Genomic DNA, 19,346 nt, shown 5'->3' with positions numbered 1-19,346 from the left:
CAGCAGGCCAAGGACGGACATGCAGACACAGCATCTCATCTTCCGACTAGGCACTTTACTTCCGGACTGAATATTGAGTTCAGCAATTTTAGATCATGAACTCTCTCATCCATTCCCACTGCCTTTCTGATCCCCTTTTTTTCCTAGTAATTTATATAGATTTTTCTTTTCCCACCTATTTCCATTATTTTTAAATGTATTTCCATCCATTGTTTTATCTCTACCTTTTAGCCTATTTTGATCCCTTCCCTTCACTCCACCCCCACTAGGGCTATCTGTACCTTGCTTGTCCTGCTTTCTACCCTTAATTAGCACATTCCTTAGATAATATCACCACCTTCAGCACCTCTTTGTCCTTTTGTCTATGACATCATTTAGCTATCTCCACCTATCACTGGCCCTCTATCCAGCTCTACCTGTCACACCCCCACCTCCTTAAACCTGCATATATTTCACCTCTTTTCTATTTTTACTTAGTTCTGTTGAAGAGTCTTACGGACTCGAAACGTTAACTGTGTTCCTCTCCGCAGATGCTGCCAGACCTGCTGAGTTTTTCCAGGTATTTTTATTTTTGAAGAGAGTTCCAAAGACTGACCCTCCGAGAGAAGAAATTCCACCTTATCTCTGTCTTATATGGGAGACCCCTTATTTTGAAATTGCGCGTTCTAGTTATGGAATCCTCTCGGCATTGACCCTGTCAAGCCCGTTAGAAACTCATGCTTCATAACATGTTATCTGTTTTAGCAATGACGATTGAGGGATAAATGCTGTCAAGACATCGGGGAGAACTGCTCTTCATCGAAATAGTGTCATAGAAATAAAAATGCAAGCTCACTCTCTTCATGTCAATGACAGGGACTGCAGCATCCTGAAAGGATTTACATTGTAAAAGTCTATCATGAAACGGGTTAATTCACTGCTGCTGAGGCCACGATTGCAGTACATTGAGGTGTAATGTTCTGCCTATCTTGCCTTAGTTTACTGATGTTAACTGGGGTCTGTTCCCAGCTCAGTGAGCATTTCCTTGGCTCTTCCTGCACTGCCCTGTCTGTGTTTGATGGCCGGCTCAGCTGAGCACACAGACATCCAGGCTCGTGAATTATATCGAATTTCAAACCATATTTCCTGCAGTTGACGTTCTATTTGAGATTTGAACTTGGGTGTTTAAACAAAGGTTATGTCTGGCTGCTTTCTTTGGAGTCTCTGTAGCTCCATTGGTTTAAGGCTGGTGTTCTGCCTATCTTTAAACTTGCAGGTTTAGTGAACTTTATATTTTGCACAGTCATGTGATTTGCTTGACCCATCTTATGTTCCTTCTATTGGGTCGCTTTGCTCAGCCAACACGGCCTATTTACTGGCAAGTGGGTTGGTAATCAAGATGATGCCGACAAAGAGACCATTGTAAAATGAAGCACGTGCTGCTTCTTAACATAGTAATGGAGCACTAACACATGTGTGCTTCTCAAACCAAAACCCATTCTAAAACTATTGATTAACAATGTAAAAGCAAAAAACTGTGGATGCTGGAAATCCAAAACAAAAAAACAAAACTACCTAGAAAAACTCAGCAGGTCTGACAGCATCTGCGGAGAGGAACACAGTTAACGTTTTGAGTCCATATGACTCTTCACCAGAACGAAGGAAAAATAGAAAGGAGGTGAAATATAAGCTGGTTTAAGGGGGGGAAGGGTGGGACAAGTAGAGCTGGATAGAGAGCCAGTGATAGGTGGAGATTGCCAAAAGATGTCATAGACAAAAGGACAAAGAGGTGTTGACAGTGGTTAAACTAGCTAAGAATATGCTAATGATGACAAGGGTAGAAAGCAGGACAAGCAAGGTACAGATAGCCCTAGCGGGGGTGGGATGGGGGAAGGGATCAAAATAGGCAAGAAAGCTTCCTCCTTCCACAGCTCGAGTAGGGTCATGAATATTTCCTTCAAAAGCAGGTGGGCAAAGAAAATAAATGTATTATATAATGATCAACCAGCATTAGCATTGCCAACTCTGATCGCATCTATTCCTGAACCCCCTTTCCGATACCCCTTTTTCCAATAATTTATATATTTTTTTCTTTTCCCACCTATTTCCGCTATTTTTAAATGTATTTCTATCCATTGTTTTATCTCTGCCTTTTAGTCTTTTTCGATTCCTTCCCCCCCACCCCACCCCCACTAGGGCTATCTGTACCTTGCTTGTCCTGCTTTCTACCCTTAATTAGCACATTCCTTAGATAATATCACCACCTTCAACACCTCTTTGCCCTTTTGTCTTTGACATCTTTTGGCAATCTCCACCTATCACTGGCCCTCTATCCAGCTCTACATGTCCCTCCCCCCCACCCTTAAACCAGCTTATATTTCATCTCTTTTCTATTTTTCCTTCGTTCTGATGAAGAGTCATTAGGACTCGAAACGTTAACTGTATTCCTCTCCGCAGATGCCAGACCTGCTGAGTTTTTCCAGGTATTTTTGTTTTTGTTTTGGATTAACAATGTAACCCAGGCTACATAGCAATTGGATAATACAATCACGTGTGTCAATCTGCACACATTCTCTCAAAGGTGTATTGCAGCTCAGATTACCACACGCCACGTCTTGTTTGATATGCATTTCTGGTTGAGTTGTGTCCGGGACATGTTCTGTAGAAATCTTTTGTTGTACAAGAGGCAGGAAAGCACAGGCCTTGTTGTTGCTGTGCCCAATGCTCCATAAAGCATCTACCATCTTAGGTCCAGCAAGAAATCGTGTTTGAGCAACTCATCCATTCCCAATAGTTAAAAGATCAGTAACCAGAGGGCACAGATTTAAGGTAATTGGCAAAAGAACTGGAGGCGGAGTTGAGGAAAATCTTTTTTTTATACACCACCAGAACTCTCTGACTAGGGCTGTCAAACCCACAGGGATGCCCTGGAGTCTCCAATAATGAATGGTTAATGTTATGGACTCTGCTGTGGGCAACACCCAGGGAAGTTAAATCAAGGGAGCTTTAACATTTTCCTCAAATGCTGATTTTTTTTTTTTGTTTAAATTTAGTTGGTGGGGGCCCGGAAGGCTGTTTAACCAGAAATTATCCAATTAGGTGACGAGTCTGTTCGCTTTCCAATTGGCCGCAGGAAAGCAGAACCCCGTGAGGATGTGCATGTTGGCCAACCAATGGCTGGAACGTGGGGTTGGGACAATTGACAGCAGGCAATCATGTGATAACTCCAGGAATAGGTGCGATCAGAATTGGCAACCCTAATGCTAGTTGATCATTATATAATATTTATTTTCTTTGCCCACCTGCTTTTGAAGGAAATATTCATGACCCTACTCAAGCTGTGGAAGGAGGAAGCTTTCTTGCCTTAATATTCACAGAATAGTGTCAGAGATGAGTAGTCTTCAGTGAACAAGCCATGTATCTAATCTAGTGGGTTAAGAGGTAACAAATTGCCAGATTAACTGTTCTCCGTCCAAAAGTGCTTACAAACTGGATTACCAGTTTACAAGATGGACCCACACCCAAAGGTGCAAGTCTGTTGACTACAATATTGGAATGCTGGCCTTTAGATCTAGAAGAATGGAATACAGGCAGATAGAAGCCATACTTCAGTTGTACAAAGCCCTGGTTAGACTATACGTGGAGTACTGACTGTAGCTCCCGGTCCCGTAACTGAGGAAGGATATATTGGCCATGGAGGGAGCACAGTGTAGGTTCACCAGAATGATACCTGGACTCTAAGGATTAAATTATGAGGAAAGATTACACAAACTAGGATTGTATTTCCTTAGAAGATTAAGTGGTAATTTGGTCAAAGTTTTCAAAATATTAAGGGAGGCTGATAGAGACAAGTTACTTCTGCTAGCTGGAGAGTCAAGCACAGAGTCTAAAAGTTAGAGCTAGACCTTTCAGCAATGAAGTTAGGGAACATTTCTACACACAGGGTGGCAGAAACTTGGTGCTCTCTTCTGCAAATAACAATTGATGCAAATCCGAGATAGGTTTTTGTCTTTGTTATTCAATCAAAGGCATTAAAGAAAATGGCACAAAGATGGGTATATGGAGTTAGGTTGCAGATCAGCCATGATCTCATTGAATGGTGGAAGAAGCTTGAAGGAACAAATGGGCCCCTCCGGTTCTTAAATTCCTAAGGGCGTTAATGGACAGCATAATCTCTCGGCAATAAACATCTCAATCTTTGCCCAGTTCAACAGCTTTCTCTTTGCTGCACTGATGTAGGGAGCAAAGGCTAACAAATTACCTCTTGAGGTTGGTCTCTGCCTCTCCCGCCACATGTGTGCGCCTCCCGCCCTCCCTCTGGCACTTTGCGTTCCATTGAATTTTCCCTGGGCGGTGTTTGCTGCAGAATTCTGGAGATTAAACTTCCTCGATGGTGAAAGTTGGTGGCCAAATCCATTCATGGTCCAGGGATTTGTGTAAGGAATATTTTGGATTGTTCTTCTCAATATCTTCCTGAAAGGCACCTACTAATTAAGCAATTTTTAGCAAGCCTTATTATTTAATGGACAGCTGCTGATAAGCAACTCAGCACAGCTGGATTCCAAGCTCTCGTGCATATGTTTGGGTCAAAGGTTTCTCCTCCAGTTTGCAAAGATTTGGTATAATCCACTTGTGATGGTTGACTGAATTCAGAGAGATTTCCTAGTCTATCTAAGGCCTGCCTTGTGTTTTGAACATAGTTTAACCAGTTAATGATATGTCACTTGGGTCTTTGTAACAGTTCCTGTAAATATTTACATTTATTCCAGTTTCATCTCCAATATAGCTCAGGATGGAAACTGATGGACTCAGGGCAGAGTGGGTGTCAGCCCATGCAATGAAAACACTTGAACACTTGTCTTCCTCCCAGTTTACAGGAGGTAACTGGATTTATGGATATTGCAGATGAAGTGGTTGTGTTTTTCATGCCAAACTTGCACTTCAAGTAGTTTAATGTGAAGTGTGTGCACCAAGAGCCTATTAGTTTTAAGTGGCACATAAAGTGGAAAAATCAAATTGTACAGCACAACAGAAAACCATTCGGTCCTTTTGTGGCTGTGCTGGCTCTTTGAAAGAGACAATTAGTTCTACTCACCTCTTTCCAAATTTCAAGTACTTATCCATAGAAACATAGAAAATAGGAGCAGGAGTAGGTGATTCGTCCCTTCGAGCCTGCTCCTCCATTCAATATGATCATGGCTGATCCTCTCTCTCAATGCCATACTCCCACTCTCTCCCCAAACGCCTTGATGCCTTTAAAGTCCAGAAATCTATTTCCTTCTTCAGTATATTCAGTGACTTGGCCCCCTTAGCCTTCTGTGGTACAGAATTCCACAGTTCTAGACCCCACAGCCAGGGGAAACATTCTCCCTGCATCCATCCTGTCCAGCCCTGTCAGAATTTTATACATCTCAATGAGATCCCTTCTCATTCTTCTAAACACCAGTGAATACAGGCCCAGTCGACTCAATCTCTCATACGACAATTCTGCCATCCCAGGAATCAGTCTGGTGAATCTTCGCTGCACTCCCTCTATGGCAAGTATATCCTTTCTTAGGTAAGGAGGCCAAAACTGCACACAATACTCCAGGTGCGGTCTCACCAGGGCTCCGTACAGCTGCAGTAAGGCATCCTTGCTCCTGTATTCAAGTCCTCTTGCAATGAAGGCCAACATACCATTTGTCTTCTTAACTGCGTGCTGCACCTGCATGCTTGTTTTCGGTGATTGGTGTACAAGGACACCCAGGTTCCTTTGTACATCAACGTGTCCCAATCTATCACAATAATTAAAAAGTATTGTTTAATAGCTGGGGCCCAAGCACTGATCCCTGCTGTACCCCACTAGTCACCGCCTGCCACTCCAAAAAAAAACCTATTTATTCCTATTCTCTCTTTCTTGTCTGTTAACTAATTCTCAATCCATATCAATATATTGCCCCCAATCCCATACGTTTTAATTTTACACAGTAACCTCTTATGTGGGTCTTTAGTTGGATTTTCAGAGAGCTTTTGATACACCACATCCACTGGTTCTCCCTTACCTTTTCTGCTAGTTACATCCTAATGAACTCCAGTAGGTTTGTGAAACATGGATTTATGAAAGGAAAATCATGTTGACTTTGTCTAATCTCTTTGACGTTTTCTAAGTGTCCTGTTATCACATCCTTTATAACAGACCAATTCCTTTTTGGAAAATTACCATTGAATCTATTTCTACCACCATTTCAGATTATCATGTAAACCCTCATCTCCCCACTTTGACCAGTTTATCCTAAATCTGTGACCCCTAGATATTTCGAGCCCAATGAAATTCCTAATGTGATAAACTTCAATACATGTCATGAATTTTCAGTAAGAAACCCACTGGCACAAAGCGGTCCCTGTCCAGATCAATATATTCTTTGATAGCAAATGTCTGCTGTTCTCACAAAGGCAAAGGAAGAACTAACGAACTGACATCACCGGCCGTCAGTTTCTATCTGTGCTTTGCATTTATTTTTTGTACATGATAAGATTTTGCATGCTGAACTCTGCTTTCTTCATGTAATTTTGCCAAATTTTCCTCCCCTGATTGCAAAATTCAGCCTCGTCATTGATGTGTGGGATTGTGTTATTATACGTCAGACACCCCCTAATATATCCTCACAAAAAATGACTCTTGAATTTAGATGACATTGATCATAGTTCTTCACCAGCCTCTCTGGTTCCCTTGTAGCGTGGAACATTTCCTGTCTTGCTCCAAATGGCTCACTCTCTCTGTCTCCCTCTCTCTCTTTCTGCACCTCTCTCTGTATCTCTCTCTCTCCCTGGATATCTCTCTCTCTCTGTCCCTCTCTCTATCTCTCTCTCTCTCACCCTGCGCGCCTCTCTCTCTCTCCCTGCGCGCCTCTCTCTCTCTCTCTCCCTGCGCGCCTCTCTCTCTCTCTCCCTGCACGCCTCTCTCTCTCTCTCTCTCTGCGTGCCTCTCTCTCTCTCCCTGCGCGCCTCTCTCTCTCTCTCCCTGCGCGCCTCTCTCTCTCTCTCCCTGCGCGCCTCTCTCTCTCTCTCCCTGCGCGCCTCTCTCTCTCTCTCCCTGCGCGCCTCTCTCTCTCTCTCCCTGCGCGCCTCTCTCTCTCTCTCCCTGCGCGCCTCTCTCTCTCTCTCCCTGCGCGCCTCTCTCTCTCTCTCTCTCTCCCTGCGCGCCTCTCTCTCTCTCTCCCTGCGCGCCTCTCTCTCTCTCTCCCTGCGCGCCTCTCTCTCTCTCTCCCTGCGCGCCTCTCTCTCTCCCTGCGCGCCTCTCTCTCTCCCTGCGCGCCTCTCTCTCTCCCTGCGCGCCTCTCTCTCTCCCTGCGCGCCTCTCTCTCTCCCTGCGCGCCTCACTCTCTCTCTCTCTCCCTGCGCGCCTCTCTCTCTCTCTCTCCCTGCGCGCCTCTCTCTCTCTCTCTCGCTGCGCGCCTCTGTCTCTCTCTCCCTGCGCGCCTTTGTCTCTCTCTCCCTGCGCGCCTCTCTCTCTCTCCCTGCGCGCCTCTCTCTCTCTCCCTGCGCGCCTCTCTCTCTCTCCCTGCGCGCCTCTCTCTCTCTCTCCCTGCGCGCCTCTCTCTCTCTCTCCCTGCGCGCCTCTCTCTCTCTCTCCCTGCGCGCCTCTCTCTCTCTCTCCCTGCGCGCCTCTCTCTCTCTCTCCCTGCGCGCCTCTCTCTCTCTCTCCCTGCGCGCCTCTCTCTCTCTCTCCCTGCGCGCCTCTCTCTCTCTCTCCCTGCGCGCCTCTCTCTCTCTCTCCCTGCGCGCCTCTCTCTCTCTCTCTCCCTGCGCGCCTCTCTCTCTCTCTCTCCCTGCGCGCCTCTCTCTCTCTCTCCCTGCGCGCCTCTCTCTCTCTCTCCCTGCGCGCCTCTCTCTCTCTCTCCCTGCGCGCCTCTCTCTCTCTCTCCCTGCGCGCCTCTCTCTCTCTCTCCCTGCGCGCCTCTCTCTCTCTCTCCCTGCGCGCCTCTCTCTCTCTCTCTCCTGGCGCGCCTCTCTCTCTCTCTCTCCCTGCGCGCCTCTCTCTCTCTCCCTGCGCGCCTCTCTCTCTCTCTCCCTGCGCGCCTCTCTCCTCTCTCTCCCTGCGCGCCTCTCTCTCTCTCTCCCTGCGCGCCTCTCCTCTCTCTCTCCCCTGCGCGCCTCTCTCTCTCTCTCTCCGTGCGCGCCTCTCTCTCTCTCTCCGCGCGCCTCTCTCTCTCTCTCTCTCTCCCTGCGCGCCTCTCTCTCTCTCTCTCTCTCTCCTGCGCGCCTCTCTCTCTCTCTCTCCTCTCCCTGCGCGCCTCTCTCTCTCTCTCTCTCCCTGCGCGCCTCCTCTCTCTCTCTCTCTCTCCCTGCGCGCCTCTCTCTCTCTCTCTCTCTCCCTGCGCGCCTCTCTCTCTCTCTCTCACTCCCTGCGCGCCTCTCTCTCTCTCTCTCTCCCCGCGCGCCTCTCTCTCTCTCTCTCTCCCTGCGCGCCTCTCTCTCTCTCTCTCTCTCCCAGCGCGCCTCTCTCTCTCTCTCTCTCCCTGCGCGCCTCTCTCTCTCTCTCTCTCCCTGCGCGCCTCTCTCTCTCTCTCTCTCCCTGCGCGCCTCTCTCTCTCTCTCTCTCCTGCGCGCCTCTCTCTCTCTCTCTCTCCCTGCGCGCCTCTCTCTCTCTCTCTCTCCCTGCGCGCCTCTCTCTCTCTCTCTCTCCCTGCGCGCCTCTCTCTCTCTCTCTCTCTCCCTGCGCGCCTCTCTCTCTCTCTCTCTCCCTGCGCGCCTCTCTCTCTCTCTCTCTCCCTGCGCGCCTCTCTCTCTCTCTCTCTCCCTGCGCGCCTCTCTCTCTCTCTCTCTCCCTGCGCGCCTCTCTCTCTCTCTCTCTCCCTGCGCGCCTCTCTCTCTCTCTCTCTCCCTGCGCGCCTCTCTCTCTCTCTCTCTCCCTGCGCGCCTCTCTCTCTCTCTCTCTCCCTGCGCGCCTCTCTCTCTCTCTCTCTCCCTGCGCGCCTCTCTCTCTCTCTCTCTCCCTGCGCGCCTCTCTCTCTCTCTCTCTCTCCCTGCGCGCCTCTCTCTCTCTCTCTCTCTCCCTGTGCGCCTCTCTCTCTCTCTCTCTCTCTCCCTGCGCGCCTCTCTCTCTCTCTCTCTCTCTCTGCGCGCCTCTCTCTCTCTCTCTCTCTCCCTGCGCGCCTCTCTCTCTCTCTCTCTCCCTGCGCGCCTCTCTCTCTCTCTCTCTCTCTCTCCCTGCGCGCCTCTCTCTCTCTCTCTCTCTCCCTGCGCGCCTCTCTCTCTCTCTCTCTCCCTGCGCGCCTCTCTCTCTCTCTCTCTCCCTGCGCGCCTCTCTCTCTCTCTCTCTCCCTGCGCGCCTCTCTCTCTCTCTCTCTCCCTGCGCGCCTCTCTCTCTCTCTCTCTCCCTGCGCGCCTCTCTCTCTCTCTCTCTCCCTGCGCGCCTCTCTCTCTCTCTCTCTCTCCCTGCGCGCCTCTCTCTCTCTCTCTCTCTCCCTGCGCGCCTCTCTCTCTCTCTCTCTCTCCTGCGCGCCTCTCTCTCTCTCTCTCTCTCCCTGCGCGCCTCTCTCTCTCTCTCTCTCCCTGCGCGCCTCTCTCTCTCTCTCTCTCCCTGCGCGCCTCTCTCTCTCTCTCTCTCTCCCTGCGCGCCTCTCTCTCTCTCTCTCTCTCCCTGCGCGCCTCTCTCTCTCTCTCTCTCTCCCTGCGCGCCTCTCTCTCTCTCTCTCTCTCTCCCTGCGCGCCTCTCTCTCTCTCTCTCTCCCTGCGCGCCTCTCTCTCTCTCTCTCTCCCTGCGCGCCTCTCTCTCTCTCTCTCTCCCTGCGCGCCTCTCTCTCTCTCTCTCCCTGCGCGCCTCTCTCTCTCTCTCTCTCCCTGCGCGCCTCTCTCTCTCTCTCTCTCCCTGCGCGCCTCTCTCTCTCTCTCTCCCTGCGCGCCTCTCTCTCTCTCTCTCTCCCTGCGCGCCTCTCTCTCTCTCTCTCCCTGCGCGCCTCTCTCTCTCTCTCCCTGCGCGCCTCTCTCTCTCTCTCTCTCCCTGCGCGCCTCTCTCTCTCTCTCTCTCCCTGCGCGCCTCTCTCTCTCTCTCTCTCCCTGCGCGCCTCTCTCTCTCTCTCCCTGCGCGCCTCTCTCTCTCTCTCCCTGCGCGCCTCTCTCTCTCTCTCTCCCTGCGCGCCTCTCTCTCTCTCTCTCCCTGCGCGCCTCTCTCTCTCTCTCCCTGCGCGCCTCTCTCTCTCTCTCTCTCCCTGAGTGCCTCTCTCTCTCTCTCCCTGAGCGCCTCTCTCTCTCTCTCCCTGCGCGCCTCTCTCTCCCTCTCCCTGCGCGCCTCTCTCTCTCTCTCTCCCTGCGCGCCTCTCTCTCTCTCTCCCTGCGCGCCTCTCTCTCTCTCTCCCTGCGCGCCTCTCTCTCTCTCTCCCTGCGCGCCTCTCTCTCTCTCTCCCTGCGCGCCTCTCTCTCTCTCTCCCTGCGCGCCTCTCTCTCTCTCTCCTGCGCGCCTCTCTCTCTCTCTCCCTGCGCGCCTCTCTCTCTCTCTCCCTGCGCGCCTCTCTCTCTCTCTCCCTGCGCGCCTCTCTCTCTCTCTCCCTGCGCGCCTCTCTCTCTCTCTCCCTGCGCGCCTCTCTCTCTCTCTCCCTGCGCGCCTCTCTCTCTCTCTCCCTGCGCGCCTCTCTCTCTCTCTCCCTGCGCGCCTCTCTCTCTCTCTCCCTGCGCGCCTCTCTCTCTCTCTCCCTGCGCGCCTCTCTCTCTCTCTCCCTGCGCGCCTCTCTCTCTCTCTCCCTGCGCGCCTCTCTCTCTCTCTCCCTGCGCGCCTCTCTCTCTCTCTCCCTGCGCGCCTCTCTCTCTCTCTCCCTGCGCGCCTCTCTCTCTCTCTCCCTGCGCGCCTCTCTCTCTCTCTCCCTGCGCGCCTCTCTCTCTCTCTCCCTGCGCGCCTCTCTCTCTCTCTCCCTGCGCGCCTCTCTCTCTCTCTCCCTGCGCGCCTCTCTCTCTCTCTCCCTGCGCGCCTCTCTCTCTCTCTCCCTGCGCGCCTCTCTCTCTCTCTCCCTGCGCGCCTCTCTCTCTCTCTCCCTGCGCGCCTCTCTCTCTCTCTCCCTGCGCGCCTCTCTCTCTCTCTCCCTGCGCGCCTCTCTCTCTCTCTCCCTGCGCGCCTCTCTCTCTCTCTCCCTGCGCGCCTCTCTCTCTCTCTCCCTGCGCGCCTCTCTCTCTCTCTCCCTGCGCGCCTCTCTCTCTCTCTCCCTGCGCGCCTCTCTCTCTCTCTCCCTGCGCGCCTCTCTCTCTCTCTCCCTGCGCGCCTCTCTCTCTCTCTCCCTGCGCGCCTCTCTCTCTCTCTCCCTGCGCGCCTCTCTCTCTCTCTCCCTGCGCGCCTCTCTCTCTCTCTCCCTGCGCGCCTCTCTCTCTCTCTCCCTGCGCGCCTCTCTCTCTCTCTCCCTGCGCGCCTCTCTCTCTCTCTCCCTGCGCGCCTCTCTCTCTCTCTCCCTGCGCGCCTCTCTCTCTCTCTCCCTGCGCGCCTCTCTCTCTCTCTCCCTGCGCGCCTCTCTCTCTCTCTCCCTGCGCGCCTCTCTCTCTCTCTCCCTGCGCGCCTCTCTCTCTCTCTCCCTGCGCGCCTCTCTCTCTCTCTCCCTGCGCGCCTCTCTCTCTCTCTCCCTGCGCGCCTCTCTCTCTCTCTCCCTGCGCGCCTCTCTCTCTCTCTCCCTGCGCGCCTCTCTCTCTCTCTCCCTGCGCGCCTCTCTCTCTCTCTCCCTGCGCGCCTCTCTCTCTCTCTCCCTGCGCGCCTCTCTCTCTCTCTCCCTGCGCGCCTCTCTCTCTCTCTCCCTGCGCGCCTCTCTCTCTCTCTCCCTGCGCGCCTCTCTCTCTCTCTCCCTGCGCGCCTCTCTCTCTCTCTCCCTGCGCGCCTCTCTCTCTCTCTCCCTGCGCGCCTCTCTCTCTCTCTCCCTGCGCGCCTCTCTCTCTCTCTCCCTGCGCGCCTCTCTCTCTCTCTCCCTGCGCGCCTCTCTCTCTCTCTCCCTGCGCGCCTCTCTCTCTCTCTCCCTGCGCGCCTCTCTCTCTCTCTCCCTGCGCGCCTCTCTCTCTCTCTCCCTGCGCGCCTCTCTCTCTCTCTCCCTGCGCGCCTCTCTCTCTCTCTCCCTGCGCGCCTCTCTCTCTCTCTCCCTGCGCGCCTCTCTCTCTCTCTCCCTGCGCGCCTCTCTCTCTCTCTCCCTGCGCGCCTCTCTCTCTCTCTCCCTGCGCGCCTCTCTCTCTCTCTCCCTGCGCGCCTCTCTCTCTCTCTCCCTGCGCGCCTCTCTCTCTCTCTCCCTGCGCGCCTCTCTCTCTCTCTCCCTGCGCGCCTCTCTCTCTCTCTCCCTGCGCGCCTCTCTCTCTCTCTCCCTGCGCGCCTCTCTCTCTCTCTCCCTGCGCGCCTCTCTCTCTCTCTCCCTGCGCGCCTCTCTCTCTCTCTCCCTGCGCGCCTCTCTCTCTCTCTCCCTGCGCGCCTCTCTCTCTCTCTCCCTGCGCGCCTCTCTCTCTCTCTCCCTGCGCGCCTCTCTCTCTCTCTCCCTGCGCGCCTCTCTCTCTCTCTCCCTGCGCGCCTCTCTCTCTCTCTCCCTGCGCGCCTCTCTCTCTCTCTCCCTGCGCGCCTCTCTCTCTCTCTCCCTGCGCGCCTCTCTCTCTCTCTCCCTGCGCGCCTCTCTCTCTCTCTCCCTGCGCGCCTCTCTCTCTCTCTCCCTGCGCGCCTCTCTCTCTCTCTCCCTGCGCGCCTCTCTCTCTCTCTCCCTGCGCGCCTCTCTCTCTCTCTCCCTGCGCGCCTCTCTCTCTCTCCCTGCGCGCCTCTCTCTCCCTGCGCGCCTCTCTCTTTCTCTCCTCCTTTGCCTCCCTGCGTCCCTCTCTTTCTCTCTCTCCCCTTCCCTGCCCGCCTCCCTCTCTCTCTCTCTCTCCCCTTCCCTGCCCGCCTCCCTCTCTCTCTCTCTCTCCCCTTCCCTGCCCGCCTCCCTCTCTCTCTCTCCCCCGTTCCCTCCTCCCTCTCTCGCTCTGCCCCGCGCCGTCCTCTCACTCGCTCGCCTGCCCTCTGCTTCTAGAAGAACAGCAGGGAGCCTCTCCCTGGTCACTAGGCCAATGTTTATGCCTCGACCCACATCGCTGAAGCAGATTTGCTGGCCTTTATCTGCTGCTGTGTTAGGGCGCTTGCTGTGCAGAACCTGGCTGCTGGGTTCCCCACAGTGCAATGACAACTACATCTTAATTGACTGTAAAGCTTTTTGGGAAGTTGTGAGAAGCCCCCTAAAAATGGAAGCTGTATTTTCCTGATGGGTCTACTGCCACTTGTCCTGCGCTTGTGCTGCAGGCTTTAAGCAACATAAAGGGGGTGATGATGCAATACAAAAAGATATGGTAATGGGATAACTAAAGAAAACAGAAGATGTGGCAAAAGCAGAATTATTAGTAGAACCTGCTGTCTAAAAATGGGAGCACTGGTTATGGTCAGACCTTATTGAACATATATGTTGAGTCCTTTTTGATCCTTTTTCAAGTTTAAATTTACAAATCCTCCATTGAAGATGCATCTTAAAACCACCCCCTTGACCAAACTGTTGGTTGCCTGTTCTGTTACCTTCCTCTGTGGATTGATCACACTCTTGTTAAGTCCCATATCATGTTTTCCACTTGAAAGGTGATACATAAATGCTAATTAATGTCACTGCTATTGTCTGCAAGGTTTGTACAGTGAGATTATGTAAAAATTGTGCTGTATTGCAGCACTCAGAAAGGTGCTCTGCTGGGATCCTGCTTCTCCATCTCCTCTAACCTTGCAGCCAGGTTTTAGCTCTTCTATACAGAGGTGACCCATTTCCCAAAGAAAATGAGATCCTTTTCACAGACTTGCCAAAACTGCCTTCTGCGGTTTGCTGGATTCACCTGAAAGAAATTAAACAGAAGAAAGGGGACATCAGAACTGGCACTATAAATATAAGGTCACCATTCTGTTCAATAATGGATTAATTCAGGAGAATTGTATTTACTTGGGCTGGTGAGAATGTGGATCTCTCATGGAGTGGTTGTGATGAATTGAATAAATGCATTTAAGGGCATTGGGGGAGTGGCAGAAAACGTCCACCAGAAATTATTATTCTCACCGTAGACCCTGCTGCTCATCCACCCGACTTTGATCTCCCATAGCGACAGGGGGTATTTTTAAACCATTGATATAAATGGTGGAGAGAGAGATAGTGAGAAACGGCGTAGAGTAAGGAAGAGAGAAAGGGAGAGAGCAAAAGGGCGGGACGAGAGAAAGGTTGGAGAGAGAGTGAGAGAGAGAGAGACAGATGGGGGGGTGGAGAGAGAGAGAGACAGATGGGGTTGGGGGGAGAGAGAGACAGACGGGGGGGGAGGAGACAGAGAGAGACAGACGGTGGGGGAGGAGAGAGAGAGAGAGACAGACGGGGGGGAGGAGAGAGAGAGACAGACGGGGGGGAGGAGAGAGAGAGACAGACGGTGGGGGGGAGAGAGAGACAGACGGTGGGGGGGAGAGAGAGACAGACGGTGGGGAGGAGAGAGAGAGAGACAGACGGTGGGGAGGAGAGAGAGAGAGACAGACGGTGGGGAGGAGAGAGAGAGAGACAGACGGTGGGGGAGGAGAGAGAGAGAGACAGACGGTGGGGGAGGAGACAGAGAGAGACAGACGGTGGGGGGGAGAGAGAGACAGACGGGGGGGAGGAAGAGAGAGAGAGAGACAGATGGGGGGGAGGAGAGAGAGAGACAGACTGGGGGAGAGAGAGAGAGACAGACGGTGGGGGAGGAGACAGAGAGAGACAGACGGGGGGGAGGAGACAGAGAGAGACAGACGGTGGGGGGGAGAGAGAGACAGACGGGGGGGAGGAAGAGAGAGAGAGAGAGACAGACGGGGGGGAGGAGAGAGAGAGACAGACGGGGGGGAGGAGAGAGAGAGACAGACTGGGGGAGGAGAGAGAGAGACAGACTGGGGGAGGAGAGAGAGAGACAGACTGGGGGAGGAGAGAGAGAGACAGACTGGGGGAGGAGAGAGAGAGACAGACTGGGGGAGGAGAGAGAGAGACAGACTGGGGGAGGAGAGAGAGAGACAGACTGGGGGAGGAGAGAGAGAGACAGACTGGGGGAGGAGAGAGAGAGACAGACGGGGGGAAGAGAGAGAGACACAGATGGGGGGGAGGAGAGAGAGAGAGAGACACAGACGGGGGGCAGGAGAGAGAGAGACACAGACGGGGGGAGGAGAGAGAGAGACACAGACGGGGGGGAGGAGAGAGAGAGACACAGACGGGGGGGAGGAGAGAGAGAGACACAGACGGGGGGGAGGAGAGAGAGAGACACAGACGGGGGGGAGGAGAGAGAGAGACACAGACGGGGGGGAGGAGAGAGAGACACAGACGGGGGGGAGGAGAGAGAGACACAGATGGGGGGGAGGAGAGAGAGACACAGACGGGGGGGAGGAGAGAGAGAGACACAGACGGGGGGGAGGAGAGAGAGAGAGACAGACGGGGGGGAGGAGAGAGAGAGAGACAGACGGGGGGGAGGAGAGAGAGAGAGACAGACGGGGGGGGGGAGGAGAGAGAGAGAGACAGACGGGGGGGGGGAGGAGAGAGAGAGAGACAGACGGGGGGGGAGGAGAGAGAGAGAGAGACAGACGGGGGGGGAGGAGAGAGAGAGAGAGAGACAGACGGGGGGGGAGGAGAGAGAGAGAGACAGACGGGGGGGAGGAGAGAGAGAGAGACAGACGGGGGGGAGGAGAGAGAGAGAGACAGACGGGGGGGAGGAGAGAGAGAGAGACAGACGGGGGGGAGGAGAGAGAGAGAGACAGACGGGGGGGAGGAGAGAGAGAGAGACAGACGGGGGGGAGGAGAGAGAGAGAGACAGACGGGGGGGAGGAGAGAGAGAGAGACAGACGGGGGGGAGGAGAGAGAGAGAGACAGACGGGGGGGAGGAGAGAGAGAGAGACAGACGGGGGGGAGGAGAGAGAGAGAGACAGACGGGGGGGGAGGAGAGAGAGAGAGACAGACGGGGGGGGAGGAGAGAGAGAGAGAGAGACAGACGGGGGGGAGGAGAGAGAGAGAGAGAGACAGACGGGGGGGAGGAGAGAGAGAGAGAGAGACAGACGGGGGGGAGGAGAGAGAGAGAGAGAGACAGACGGGGGGGAGGAGAGAGAGAGAGAGAGACAGACGGGGGGGAGGAGAGAGAGAGAGAGAGACAGACGGGGGGGAGGAGAGAGAGAGAGAGAGACAGACGGGGGGGAGGAGAGAGAGAGAGAGAGACAGACGGGGGGGAGGAGAGAGAGAGAGAGAGACAGACGGGGGGGGAGGAGAGAGAGAGAGAGACAGACGGGGGGGAGGAGAGAGAGAGAGAGAGACAGACGGGGGGGAGGAGAGAGAGAGAGAGAGACAGACGGGGGGGAGGAGAGAGAGAGAGAGAGACAGACGGGGGGGAGGAGAGAGAGAGAGAGAGACAGACGGGGGGGAGGAGAGAGAGAGAGAGAGACAGACGGGGGGGAGGAGAGAGAGAGAGAGAGACAGACGGGGGGGAGGAGAGAGAGAGAGAGAGACAGACGGGGGGGAGGAGAGAGAGAGAGAGAGACAGACGGGGGGGAGGAGAGAGAGAGAGAGAGACAGACGGGGGGGAGGAGAGAGAGAGAGAGAGACAGACGGGGGGGAGGAGAGAGAGAGAGAGAGACAGACGGGGGGGAGGAGAGAGAGAGAGAGAGACAGACGGGGGGGAGGAGAGAGAGAGAGAGAGACAGACGGGGGGGAGGAGAGAGAGAGAGAGAGACAGACGGGGGGGAGGAGAGAGAGAGAGAGAGACAGACGGGGGGGAGGAGAGAGAGAGAGAGAGACAGACGGGGGGGAGGAGAGAGAGAGAGAGAGACAGACGGGGGGGAGGAGAGAGAGAGAGAGAGACAGACGGGGGGGAGGAGAGAGAGAGAGAGAGACAGACGGGGGGGGAGGAGAGAGAGAGAGAGAGACAGACGGGGGGGAGGAGAGAGAGAGAGAGAGACAGACGGGGGGGAGGAGAGAGAGAGAGAGAGACAGACGGGGGGGAGGAGAGAGAGAGAGAGAGACAGACGGGGGGGAGGAGAGAGAGAGAGAGAGACAGACGGGGGGGAGGAGAGAGAGAGAGAGAGACAGACGGGGGGGAGGAGAGAGAGAGAGAGAGACAGACGGGGGGGAGGAGAGAGAGAGAGAGAGACAGACGGGGGGGAGGAGAGAGAGAGAGAGAGACAGACGGGGGGGAGGAGAGAGAGAGAGAGAGACAGACGGGGGGGAGGAGAGAGAGAGAGAGAGACAGACGGGGGGGAGGAGAGAGAGAGAGAGAGACAGACGGGGGGGAGGAGAGAGAGAGAGAGAGACAGACGGGGGGGAGGAGAGAGAGAGAGAGAGACAGACGGGGGGGAGGAGAGAGAGAGAGAGAGACAGACGGGGGGGAGGAGAGAGAGAGAGAGAGACAGACGGGGGGGAGGAGAGAGAGAGAGAGAGACAGACGGGGGGGAGGAGAGAGAGAGAGAGAGACAGACGGGGGGGAGGAGAGAGAGAGAGAGAGACAGACGGGGGGGAGGAGAGAGAGAGAGAGAGACAGACGGGGGGGAGGAGAGAGAGAGAGAGAGACAGACGGGGGGGAGGAGAGAGAGAGAGAGAGACAGACGGGGGGGAGGAGAGAGAGAGAGAGACAGACGGGGGGGAGGAGAGAGAGAGAGAGAGACAGACGGGGGGGAGGAGAGAGAGAGAGAGAGACAGACGGGGGGGAGGAGAGAGAGAGAGAGAGACAGACGGGGGGGAGGAGAGAGAGAGAGAGAGACAGACGGGGGGGAGGAGAGAGAGAGAGAGAGACAGACGGGGGGGAGGAGAGAGAGAGAGAGAGTGACAGACGGGGGGGAGGAGAGAGAGAGAGAGAGACAGACGGGGGGGAGGAGAGAGAGAGAGAGAGAGACAGACGGGGGGGAGGAGAGAGAGAGAGAGAGAGACAGACGGGGGGGAGGAGAGAGAGAGAGAGAGACAGACGGGGGGGAGGAGAGAGAGAGAGAGAGACAGACGGGGGGGCAGGGAGAGAGAGAGAGAGACAGACGGGGGAGAGAGAGAGAGAGAGAGAGAGAGACAGACGTGGGGGGAGAGAGAGAGAGAGAGACAGACGGGGGGGAGGGAGAGAGAGAGACAGACGGGGGGAGGGAGAGAGAGAGACAGACGGGTGGAGAGAGAGAGAGAGACAGACGGGGGGAGAGAGAGAGAGAGAGACAGACGGGGGAGGGAGAGAGAGAGACAGACGGGGGGAGGGAGAGAGAGAGAGAGAGAGACAGACGGGGGGAGGGAGAGAGAGAGAGAGAGACAGACGGGGGGGAAGAGAGAGAGAGAGACAGACGGGGGGGAGGAGAGAGAGAGAGAGAGAGACAGACGGGGGGGAGGAGAGAGAGAGAGAGAGACAGACGGGGGGGAGGAGAGAGAGAGAGAGAGACAGACGGGGGGGAGGAGAGAGAGAGAGAGAGAGAGACAGACGGGGGGGAGGAGAGAGAGAGAGAGAGAGACAGACGGGGGGGAGGAGAGAGAGAAAGAGAGACAGACGGGGGGAGGAGAGAGAGAAAGAGAGACAGACGGGGGGGAGGAGAGAGAGAGAAAGAGAGACAGACGGGGGGGAGGAGAGAGAGAGAAAGAGAGACAGACGGGGGGGAGGAGAGAGAGAGAAAGAGAGACAGACGGGTGGGAGGAGAGAGAGAGAGAGACAGACGGGGGGGGGGGGGAGGAGAGAGAGAGAGAGAGAGAGACAGACGGGGGGGAGGAGAGAGAGAGAGACAGAGAGACAGACGGGGGGGAGGAGAGAGAGAGAGACAGAGAGACAGACGGGGGGGAGGAGAGAGAGAGAGAGAGAGACAGACGGGGGGGAGGAGAGAGAGAGAGAGAGAGAGAGACAGACGGGGGGGAGGAGAGAGAGAGAGAGAGAGAGACAGACGGGGGGGGAGGAGAGAGAGAGAGAGAGAGACAGACGGGGGGGAGGAGAGAGAGAGAGAGAGAGACAGACGGGGGGGAGGAGAGAGAGAGAGAGAGAGACAGACGGGGGGGAGGAGAGAGAGAGAGAGAGAGACAGACGGGGGGAGGAGAGAGAGAGAGAGAGAGCGACAGACGGGGGGAGGAGAGAGAGAGAGAGAGAGACAGACGGGGGGAGGAGAGAGAGAGAGAGAGAGCGACAGACGGGGGGAGGAGAGAGAGAGAGAGAGAGAGACAGACGGGGGGGAGGAGAGAGAGAGAGAGAGAGAGACAGACGGGGGTGAGGAGAGAGAGAGAGAGAGAGACAGACGGGGGGGAGGAGAGAGAGAGAGAGACAGACGGGGGGGAGGAGAGAGAGAGAGAGAGAGAGACAGACGGGGGGGAGGAGAGAGAGAGAGAGAGAGAGACAGACGGGGGTGAGGAGAGAGAGAGAGAGACAGACAGACGGGGGGGAGGAGAGAG

The 19,346-nt window shown here is 55.1% G+C and overlaps 1 protein-coding gene across 13 annotated transcripts in view; it reads left to right on the top strand.

Moving 5' to 3' along the window:
• Positions 1-19,346, top strand: part of LOC121277245 (phosphatidylinositol 4-phosphate 5-kinase type-1 beta-like) — a 637,142-nt gene that overhangs the window by 33,569 nt on the left and 584,227 nt on the right. Inside the window, exon 2 of one of the 13 annotated variants that reach the window (XM_041186469.1) lies at positions 4,749-4,859. The exons of the other annotated variants lie outside the window; for them this stretch is intronic. The gene's annotated coding sequence lies outside the window, so the exon portion shown is untranslated. The remainder of the gene's footprint in view (positions 1-4,748; positions 4,860-19,346) is intronic. 13 annotated transcript variants of the gene reach the window in all.

This window comes from Carcharodon carcharias, chromosome 4 (genome assembly GCF_017639515.1).
Source record: "Carcharodon carcharias isolate sCarCar2 chromosome 4, sCarCar2.pri, whole genome shotgun sequence".
Taxonomy (NCBI): Eukaryota; Metazoa; Chordata; class Chondrichthyes; order Lamniformes; family Lamnidae; genus Carcharodon; species Carcharodon carcharias.
The sequence above is the reverse complement of the archived record's forward strand: the minus strand, read 5'-3'. Positions and strand labels throughout refer to the sequence as shown.